The 10,360-nt window shown below is 38.2% G+C and overlaps 1 protein-coding gene and 1 long non-coding RNA gene across 2 annotated transcripts in view; one reads left to right on the forward strand and one right to left on the reverse strand.

Moving 5' to 3' along the window:
* Positions 1–10,360, reverse strand: part of ankle1 (ankyrin repeat and LEM domain containing 1) — a 96,212-nt gene that overhangs the window by 44,382 nt on the left and 41,470 nt on the right. The gene's annotated exons all lie outside the window — the stretch shown is intronic.
* The window catches only part of LOC112150506, a 30,595-nt gene continuing 29,524 nt past the window's right edge, over positions 9,290–10,360 (forward strand). Inside the window, exon 1 of the long non-coding RNA XR_002919971.2 lies at positions 9,290–9,667. This is a non-coding gene — a long non-coding RNA (uncharacterized LOC112150506). The remainder of the gene's footprint in view (positions 9,668–10,360) is intronic.

Below are 10,360 nucleotides of genomic sequence, written 5' to 3' on the forward strand. Positions count from 1 at the left end.
TGCTTGGGCACATGATACTACAGATACAACATTTCACAAAAATTGAATATTTAAACTGAGGTTTTCTCACATTTCTCCAAAACATGCAAAGAAATGTTAGATTTTGAGCTCAAATTCTGTTTCACACTTATCAAAGAGAAACCACCTTTTTCTTCTTTTGCCAAAATATACAAACAGTAGTCGATTCTGCAGCAATGCTATGGTTTTGTAATGTTACAAAGCAGGCACACACTGGGGGAAAACAGTTTTCAGACTTATGTCAGAATGGAAAAGACTCTAGTACTAACATTTTAGTGTTTCCAGCTGCTGTCTCTGCTGACTATGCTGAGAGGAAGCTTTGGAAGCTCAGCAGGAGTTAAGAGTGGGTGGAGTGTGTTGTGTTCCTCAGTGGTTCCCACTGAAACAATAAAAAAGGAAAGTTTGAATGTCTATTCTATTATGTTCTCGAGCATTGGACTTTCATCTTTAAAAAATCGAACTTACACTACATAAATGTTACAAGTAATGTTATATCACGATTTTAGTTTTGTATATCTAAATTAGAAATGCTGAGAGGTTTTAAAATGTGCCTAAAAATGTAAAAAAAAAAAAAAAAATGAAGGAGAGAAACGACAGATTGAGAAGAAACAGCACGAGAGAGGAGTGGATGCAATGAGCAGGAAGCATCCGGAATAAATTCCCAGAGATGGCCACGCATGGCTGAGCTGAACTGGCCTGAATCTGGGAGGTGGAGGCTGGGAGGGGGGGGGAGTGAGAGGCTCTGCATGTCCAGCTGGACAGAAAAAGAGCGGGAGAGGCCCCTCGAGCGTTGACAGGTGTAGCCTTCCACTCCAGCTGAGGCCACACAGCTGACCTGGATCTCTGGATATTTCGCTTTATGTCTATGTCTTCCTCGCTCCCATTGTCAAAACACATACATGCTAGAACTAAAGGGGGATAAAACTGCAACAAAGTAAGGAGCCAAATGCTTCCTTTAGTGCGGCAACTTTCCTCTCAATTAGGGACATTAAAACAGAACAAAAAAATGCAGTTGAAACACATTAAATTAGCCAAACCCTTGTAACACTACAATAATAAATGGTTTCATTCATTGGTGAACATATGATGAAAATGAAATTAAACATTCAGTCTTAGTATGGCAATTAGATTTAATCACATGCATCCTTAGTGAGGATTCTCTGGAAAAGGAAACACATTTTTTCTACACTTTCATTACCAGGAGCCAATAAAAAAACTATCTCAGATCTTGAATGATGGAATGTCTTTGATTGCGGTCTCTTAACTTCTTTTGATGAAGTTGAAACGGTCGTCTTGGTCAAAAGGAGTTCCCCCAGGAACCCTTTTGGGACTTCAATCTTTTTCCTTTTTGCATGTTGTAAGTATTTAATCTCAAACCAGCACACTTTGCAGAATTATTTGAAACGGAAAGGTTTTTCCACTTTTTATTTATTAACCTGTAAGAACCCATAATGACATCAGTGTAAGAGAAAAAATATCGGAAATGTTTTCTGTGGTCAACCTGGTTTGTGGTATTTTCCACATAATTTTATTTTTAAGGACACGTGAGTCTGGGTCTTAAATCTCTTTTGCAAACAGCTCAGATTGTTTAAGTCATGGTGTGTTTTTAAGTTAAAATAATACTTTTACAACAGTTGCAATTCTTAACTTTGAATGACAACAGAAATGTTTTTTAGCCAAACTATCTATTACCATATTTTTGTCTGCTTACTTACAAATTTAACCAAATAAAGACAAATGATTCAAATAATAGTGACAGGTGACACTTGCAAGAATGTTGTAATAAACCATTTTCCCACAGATTCGCCTTTCGACTTGTAAGGATTTACAGTAGCTGTTCATTCATGAATATAATTAATCATTTATTAAAAATTAGCTTTTTTATTGATGCTTAAGAACACGTTATGTATATCTTAGAGATCTCATCCACTCAGGGTTAAAGGAAAAGAACAAGAAGCACAACAGGATTCATTCTACTATTAAAAAATCACAAGGAATCTATAATGTATGTGTATGTTGACATTTTCTTTAATGCATTTGTTTTTGAGACATGCAATAAACCATACAGAGAAAAAAAAGGTAAATAATAAAATCAAGAATATGTCCCAAAAGCTTATGTCATGTTTGTTTTTTTTTATCAACAGTTGGGCTTTTTTTAAAATGTAACTTCAGATCTTCTACTTTTAGCACCAAACACATAATGTGGTTCTTAATCAAATATATTTTTTTGATTTTGCAAAAAGCCTTTTTTTAAACCACTCAAATTGTAAGCTTCTGCTCTATACGCAAAGGATGAAACCTTTTTTTTTTTTTTTTTGCAATATAGAGAAGTCTCAGACATCCGCGCTACATCTGCCTGATGAAACAGAATGCAAAATACAGAGAAGTTGCTGCCAATCCCCACAGCAAAGCCTGCAATGCTTGCTACGAAATTAATTATAAAATTCTCTTTCCAGAATTGGAATGACATCCACGGCACAATTTCTGCACCATCATATCACATCTGTCCTCCTGTATTGTGTACATTTTGAAGCATTTCAAAGAACCTTACATTGAGAATCATAAAATTTATCAAAGTGTTTCATCTAATTGTCAACACCCGGACATTTTCGTCATGAACTGAACCTCCGAGCATCAACATGAATTGCTTCCCTCCATTTTTACGTGACGCGACTCCTAACATGACCACTGAATGAGTATTTCGATATGACAGCTTAAACTGATAAGGTCAGTGCCGCTGAACAAAGAAGAAGCGTATTTGCCATTTATCAAAGAGCTTAAATAAATTGATATTAAATCAACAATGGATCAAAGTGAGAGCACTAAAATGTATTGATTTTCGTTTTGAAGTATGGTCAATAATAAAGGTTAAAAAAAACTTCAACTTTGTACATATCCATGTATTAATGGGCTCCATTAGGGCAGCTGTATTGCTTCAAGTAACTGTCAGATCCATTTAGTGCAACGTGTTGAGGGATGCTTATTCTAAGCATTGTCACTGCGTACCTAAAAGAGATTTCACACTTGTGTGTCGACGTAGTCATTGTCCCTGAGAGGAGCAGAACAGTTGGCAAGCAAGAGAAATTCATGTTTTTGGCCCTTTGGTGTTATAATTGGATGAAATTAACCCTCATAAGTCTATAACAAATTAGTTGTTGCCTGGACAGACTTTTTACACAGAGATCGTTAAAATGATGCAGTTAAGATCACCTGTTTTCCGGTTTTCATTGTCCTATTAGGCTTTCACCCGATCCTGAATATTATTACCTCCCCATTACGCCCCTTCATGTTCTAATAAAAAGTGGAACAACTGGAGTCGCCTTCTGTCACTGTCATGTGTCCTGTGTGATTGGCTGTAAAGATGTGATGACAACCATGACAGCTGGACTGACAGCAGCTTGTTCTTGTTAGCTTCAAACTTTTTTCTTAGCTCTGCAAATACTGCAAGAGTTGTGCGTTATCCGCTGCAGCTTGCACATTTGTTGACAACAATAAAAAAAAGAAGGATTTTTAAAAGTATATGTTGGCAATAATCTAAATCTAAAGCAACTAACTATTACATTAATCGTATATTTGATGTTAAATATTTATTTGCATCATATACAACTTTTGTTTTATGTTATTTTGTTTTAATAGTGGCAGGTTTCTTTGATTGGCATATAGATGGAGTCATTGGTGGACTCTTACTTTCGTTTGTTTAGCCCAGTCACTCATTAAGCCGGACCGGATCTAAAGTTTCCACTGAGCGGTCCGGTACGGTCCAATCTGGAATTTTGAGCATTTACATTGTAAAATGGACCTGTACCTCTTGGGAGCCCCCATTGGTTGAAGGTCCAGTGAAATGGAACGGTTGGAGCGGAGCTGGTGTAGCCACCCATTGATTGGCAGAAAGTGATGACGGCGCTCATTTAAGCTAAGGTTTCCAACGTGTGTTAGCATTCTGGTTTGTGAGGTTTCCTGTGTTCTCTTTTGGTCATGAGTCTATATTGAAAATGACTCCAAGCAACAGCAAGCGCTGGTCTGCTGTGGAACTGCAAACGCTCCTTGCTATCCTTGGCCAAGGCGTGATGCAGCGTGAGCTAGCGGCACGCTTACGGTCTACATCAAACATGCACCGTGAAAACAAGCCGGTCAGCGGAAATTTGAGGCTTAACTGAGTGGAAATGCTCACCAGAATCAACTGGACCGGGCCATTCCAGACAGGACTGCTCAGTGAAAATGAGGCTTAGTCATACCATTTTTGTGCCCCGTTGGTTATAAGTCCATAGGTCCATAACTGTTTCTCTCAAACAACAATTAATCAGAAAAAAAATATAATGGAAAAAAATTAGGATTAGCAAGAACGTGTTAAAAAATGTAGCGGAGCAAGAATGAATGTAATGACTGAGTAATAGATAATAGCTGTTTTTTTTTTCTTTCCTTAATAGAAGTGGATTCTATGGGACCAGTAGATACTTCCTTTTCGGAAAGTCGAGGTTAGAGGGGGTCACTCAGTCCAGTTCTCTTGTACAGTCAATGGTTCCATCAGAGAACAATGATTCCAATGTCTGTGCAAAGAGCAATGGAACAAACATAAAGGGATTCTAGCACAATTCTTCCTTTCACACACTTCAGCATAGCAGCACAAAATGGGTATTAAATGGGAAAAGTCGTAATTTAAACACCTACAAATAGAATAAGTTAATACATTAAAAATAATTTTAGATTTTTGAACTAATGAGCAAGTTTCTCAAGAAAAGGGCATGAAAACTGTGACTGTGTTCTGGTAGTTAAGGCGGCTTGGACTCCATGGAAAATTGAGATGCTAAAGATACAACAGTCCTGTATTAAAGCTATAAAAAGATTTGTAATATTTCGTCCAAATTTTACAGAGAACCAATTTAGAAGGGCTGCTAAAAGTGAAATATGGCGTGTGATAATCCTATCTGTCAACACAAAACTTGAATTGCAATTGTGCAGCCAAGAGGAGTTAAAAATGAATGGACAAATTACCCTGCAGTGTCAAAGTGTATTAGCTGTTTTAGAAAACAATTCTATGTTTAATCGAGATGTCAGAGTACATTTCTGCTTTTACAGACATTTTTGCAAATTGGCAAATTTTGCTTTTTGCGGCTTTGTCAGGTTTGTTTTTGTGCAGATTCCTAACAGAAAAAATGTTTCCTCCAGAGAAAACAAATCTGTGAACACTTCTATAAATATTTGGCAGCCAACCTAATACTTCAGAGGCAGGCATTTTTGTCCGAACTGTAATATTTGACGATTTGGATAAACTCACATAAGTGTGTGCATTAGTGCATGCTCTTACCCCACACACCCTCCCGCCCACACACACATGCATCCCCACAACCCCTTCCTGTCGGTGTACACCCATTCATCCAGCCTCACACGCTCATACACTCATGCGGATATTATCAGTGGTCTTCAGCTGAGGCTCCCGGCCTGTCCGGTCCCCACAGTGTTGCAGTAACCAGGGGAGGAAGAGCTTATCTTGGCCCCAGGCATCTCCCTCAGCCCCGTGCCTTGGCTTTGGGAGCTAAGAAGCAGATGCCATGCAGGCCCCAAGTGCAACTTGTTTCTCCGGCCAAACGTATAGCGTTTAAAGCTTAAGGGACCGGCTTTTGAACCAGAGAGTGCAATTTTATGTGTGTGTTGATGCACAAACCTATGTTCTTGTGCAGGCCACACAGCAGATGGAGGTAAAAGCTTTTAGTAAAACCAACTCCCAGTGGCCCACCTGTACTTGATTTTACCACACACATGTGAAAGTACATGGAAATCCACACACACTATTGACCTGAATGACAAATATGTACTACGTCATTAATTGATTTTTTTTTTTTTTTTAATAATGTACATTATTCTCTACTAGAGAAAAACGCCACTTAAGCTGAAAAGGTTTTTAGGATGCAATTTACTGTAAACAAATTTCCCAATAAGAAGCTATTGAGACTCATACACGTCTTTGCATTTACAACCACAACCTCACAGTCACACCACATTGTCGTCATCCACAATCAACAGCTTCCTAAGAACCGATGAGCATGGCAGGACAGCGAAAATGAAAACAGGTGTTTTGAATTTGTGCGGCATACAAAACCATCATTGGCTTTTTTTTTTTTTAAGAGTTTAACGGCTTCTGAAAGCTTCTTTCGTCACAGAGAATGATGCTACCAGTTCACAAAACATCGGTCTAAATATAGGGCTTGAGCATGCAGCAGATTAGCTTTGCGCAGAGATGGGGTCTATAAGACACAGCTTTCTATATGTGACTGGCAGGGCTTTGAACTCTATAGCTAAAACTCATTCCACTGTGGCTTTATCTGCATGTGTGTTAGCCTAACAGTGTACACACACACTTAAGAATGAGTGTATGGATGTTACGCTGCACCTGCATTTGTTTCAGGCAAACAGAAAACTGAGGCTTGATTTCTCTTTAAGAAATTGTGACATTTTGGGTTTTCTCAACTCAAGTATCCCCTAAGATTACTTTTCAGATTCCTGTTTCAGCAAAAGAATAGTAGAATTGTAGGATTTTATTTGCCTTTGAGGTGTAATCACACATAACCTCACATAAGCAAAATAAGTTTGCTGAGATAACCTAAGAGTATGACCCATTTTGCAGGTTTTGCTTTCATAACGACTGTGAATGCATGAGTGTATGAATACATAAACGTATTACACCGCGGTGATGCTATGTGACAAGCTTTTAAATCTTGAAAAGGAAGTGCTATGCTGGTTCCTGGTAAAAATGCTACTGTCACCCGTCCAGTCATAATACCGCTAGACATAACTCCCCTGAGGCAACAGACATAACAGTAGTGAAAGCAGTCACTAAAGGGCAAGAAAAGAAAAGCATCGTTTACGGTCAAAAGTTAAAAAAAAAACATTCAAAAATCGAGCACATGTGGCATGTTGTGTGATTTATGACTTATTTTTTAAAGTGTGACAGCAAGGCTGGAAACCCCAAAACCTGCTTCTTTAGCAGTTAATAATCAGTGTTTCACGGTGCTGGAGGAGCAAAGCGAAGATAATGTTTTGTGTAGAGATAACGCCTTGCCTTAGTCCTGCCGCCTCCCGTTAACATGGGAGACAAATGGAACGGGCGCATCGCCTTGGAGCCATCCAAACGAGGGTGTCTGCCATGGAGTGAAGTGAAGTGAAGGAGGAGGAGGAGGTGGTGGAAGAGGAGGAAAAATATAAAAAAATAAAAAAAATGGAGGGGAGGGAAGTGCCACAAAAATCAGGGAGCGGTTGCTCGACCCTCGCGGCACATTACGGCAGCAGTCAAGTGAATGTGAAAACAAGGGAAAGCTTTGCGGAATATCAATTTAATGCTGCAGCCTGAGCAGGGGAACATGCGTGCTCCAGATTACACGCGCTCTATTTCCCACCCATACAGAACCTTGAGTTCCTCCATCTCCACACTCCAGAGAGACAGAGAGAGGATGCTCTTTTATGTGTCGTTACCCTCTGTGAAGTCCAACTGTGCAGAGAATCAATATGGAAGTGAGGAACAAAGTACAACACCATAACTAAGACGCAAATATCATGCTACTTTAATGATGTTCATTTTAAAAGAGAATATAAATTACACCAGAGTTCTGGCTGTTACCTGCACATCTAAAGACTCTATCAACTCTCTTTAACTCTACAACACTTTCACTATAAAAAGTACTCTATCACTTTTGCTGAGTAATTTTTACCTGATATAATATACCCAATAAAAAAGTATTTGTCATAAAAATAGATCAAAATATGATGACACATGATACATTAGAGTAGTATATAGCAAGTAGAATATGTAACAAAATGGAAAATTCTAAAACAAAGGAAGATCTTCAAAACATGCTTGAAAATTACTGAAAAATGAAACATTTGAGAACAAAAAAATTCCTAAAAAAAACGTATTCATGGGACATGTGAGACTTTACCCAGGGAACTACGACTCTCAGAAAAATCCAATATTTTGAACATCATGTAAATATTTTTGCTTAGGTGAAAATCACATGGCGATAGTGCTCTAGGATAATGATGATAATAATAATGCTAATAATAAAGTAGGTAACACTTTCGATGAGGTGCTGCAAACACTCAATATGATGTTGACAAAGATAGTTAGTTATTAATTTGGCCTTTGTAGACAGTGGTCTCACTTTAGATGTTTATGAATCTTACTTAGTATGATAACAAACATTATTCGGCTTATTATTGTGCTAATAAATGTCCAACTAACATCCTATAAACACATTCATAATTTGTGTTAATGTGTTAGTAAAGTTTGTTATGGAATCTTACTCTAAAGTGATAAAAAAAAGTTTAATAAAGTTTGGATTTGGCCTTTTAAATCTATGGCGATAACCCTTCTGGAATAACTGCAATGATGCTAAAAATAACTAAATAATTATTATCAGAATTGTCTGTACATGTGACATGATTCACCAAATTCAATTTTAGACATTCTTTTATGTTAGTTTATAATATTTTTAATGCAAAAAAGAGGGATCTACTAGTTTTAATTGAGTAAATATTTAGTTTGCATAGAAAACAGTTTCAAAACTGAGTAAAATTAATTTATAGCTGAAAATGGACAACTAATTCAATTTTATAAGTTCGCTTCATTCATTTTTTTCAAACAATCAATCAAACTCTACTTGACTTTAGCAAATAATTACCATATTTAATGAATCAAATGTGACATAAGTGTTTTTGTTTATTTTATTTTCAAATCATTGCATTTCGTTTCCTTTTTTTGTAATGAGTTTGAAAAATATTTTTGTCCTTTATTGTCCACAATATATGCTTAAAATAAACAATCAATATATTTTTTAGTATAGTATTAGTAAGTATTGAAGAGAAACTCAATTGGAATTTTGAGTTGAAATGTTTTTGTCCAGGATTATATTTGAGTTACCAGATAAAAAGAGTGAATCAAACCAAAATAAAAAGAAAATTTTACATAATTTGGGATTAAAAACTATCATCTTACAGATGAACAGGCTCCTAAAGAAGCTTTTCATTTGTTTCCTTTCATTTGTACTCATTAAAAATAATATTTTATTTTATCATAAGTTTCCATCAGAAGTCAAGTTTACCTTATTTGCTTAAATCTGTGACTTGAAGCCAGAGTTTACGCATTTATCATATCGTTCAACCAAATGAATCAAACACAATATCGCAGGAACAATTTGTTATTTATGCCCCCCCTCCCTCCTTCCTCTCTTGAAAATTACGAACACTGAGCCGCACTCACATTCTTGCACACAGCCAAGTGAGGAGGCGCCTCCGCGTCCGTCCTGGGCCAATGGCGCACAGAGTAGCCTTATCATACTTCTACCCGGCTGGCCAATGGCGCACCTCGCCCCGGCTCACATGACGCCTTTCTGTGCGCTCCCTGTCCTCTCAGCGCTCAATCCCGGCGAGTGCAGGCATCACTAAAGACCTGACATCGACGGAATCGGACGTCCACTGTCCTCACCGCGGGCGACCAGGTGATATCTTTACGCGAACCGCGCCTCCCCTCCGATGAAGCAGACTCAGTCGATGAGGATGACCCGCGCCTTGCTTCAGGAAGACACTTTTTTCGCCCCCCGTGTCCGAGCGGAGAGAGACGCAGCGAACCAGTAACGCCCAGAACTTATTGAAATGAATTGTGAGTGTGGACGTTATGTTTTTTTCCTATGTTTTAATTGATTCGTTTATCACTAAAAGTGTTAAAACAGTTTTCTTCATAATCTGCTAGTTTGATTTGCGTAAATCGAGAATTACGCACTCTACTTCTGTGCGTTTTATCCTTTTGTTGTCTTGAAAAATGCAATTTAAACATATGTGACTTCATTATAGAACTGTACACATTTACCATCAGCTCATGATTGAATGATAAGAGTGCATTTGGTGCCCGGATTCTTTGTGCGCCTTGGTGGGTTCTCTCATTGTGCGCGTGTGGCTGTCTCTGCGCAGCGCCATAGCATGAAATATAGATAAAAGCACACGGTAAACCCGTTGACCCCAGTCAGTCAGGCAGCCAGGCATGCAGGCAGGCTGTGCAACCGGTCCACACGGCTCAATGAGGACAATTAGGAGGGGGGGCGACAGGAGGAAAAATAAATGGAGTACTTGAAGCGCACTAAAACAAGGCTGCACTTCACTTCAACCCGCCAGGAAGGATAAGGGTGGATCTTTAATTGTGTGTCACTTAAAAGGCAAGATGTAAGCAAAAAGTACTAAAAAAAAGCAGTTTCCCAGACATAAATTCTTGTCAAATTTATTGAATTTCCTCTATGAGGTCATGTCACTCACTGAACCCTTTTATTGATTGGAAATTAGGGGGGGTGCTGGGGGTCAG

Source organism: Oryzias melastigma, linkage group LG4, assembly GCF_002922805.2.
Source record: "Oryzias melastigma strain HK-1 linkage group LG4, ASM292280v2, whole genome shotgun sequence".
Taxonomy (NCBI): Eukaryota; Metazoa; Chordata; class Actinopteri; order Beloniformes; family Adrianichthyidae; genus Oryzias; species Oryzias melastigma.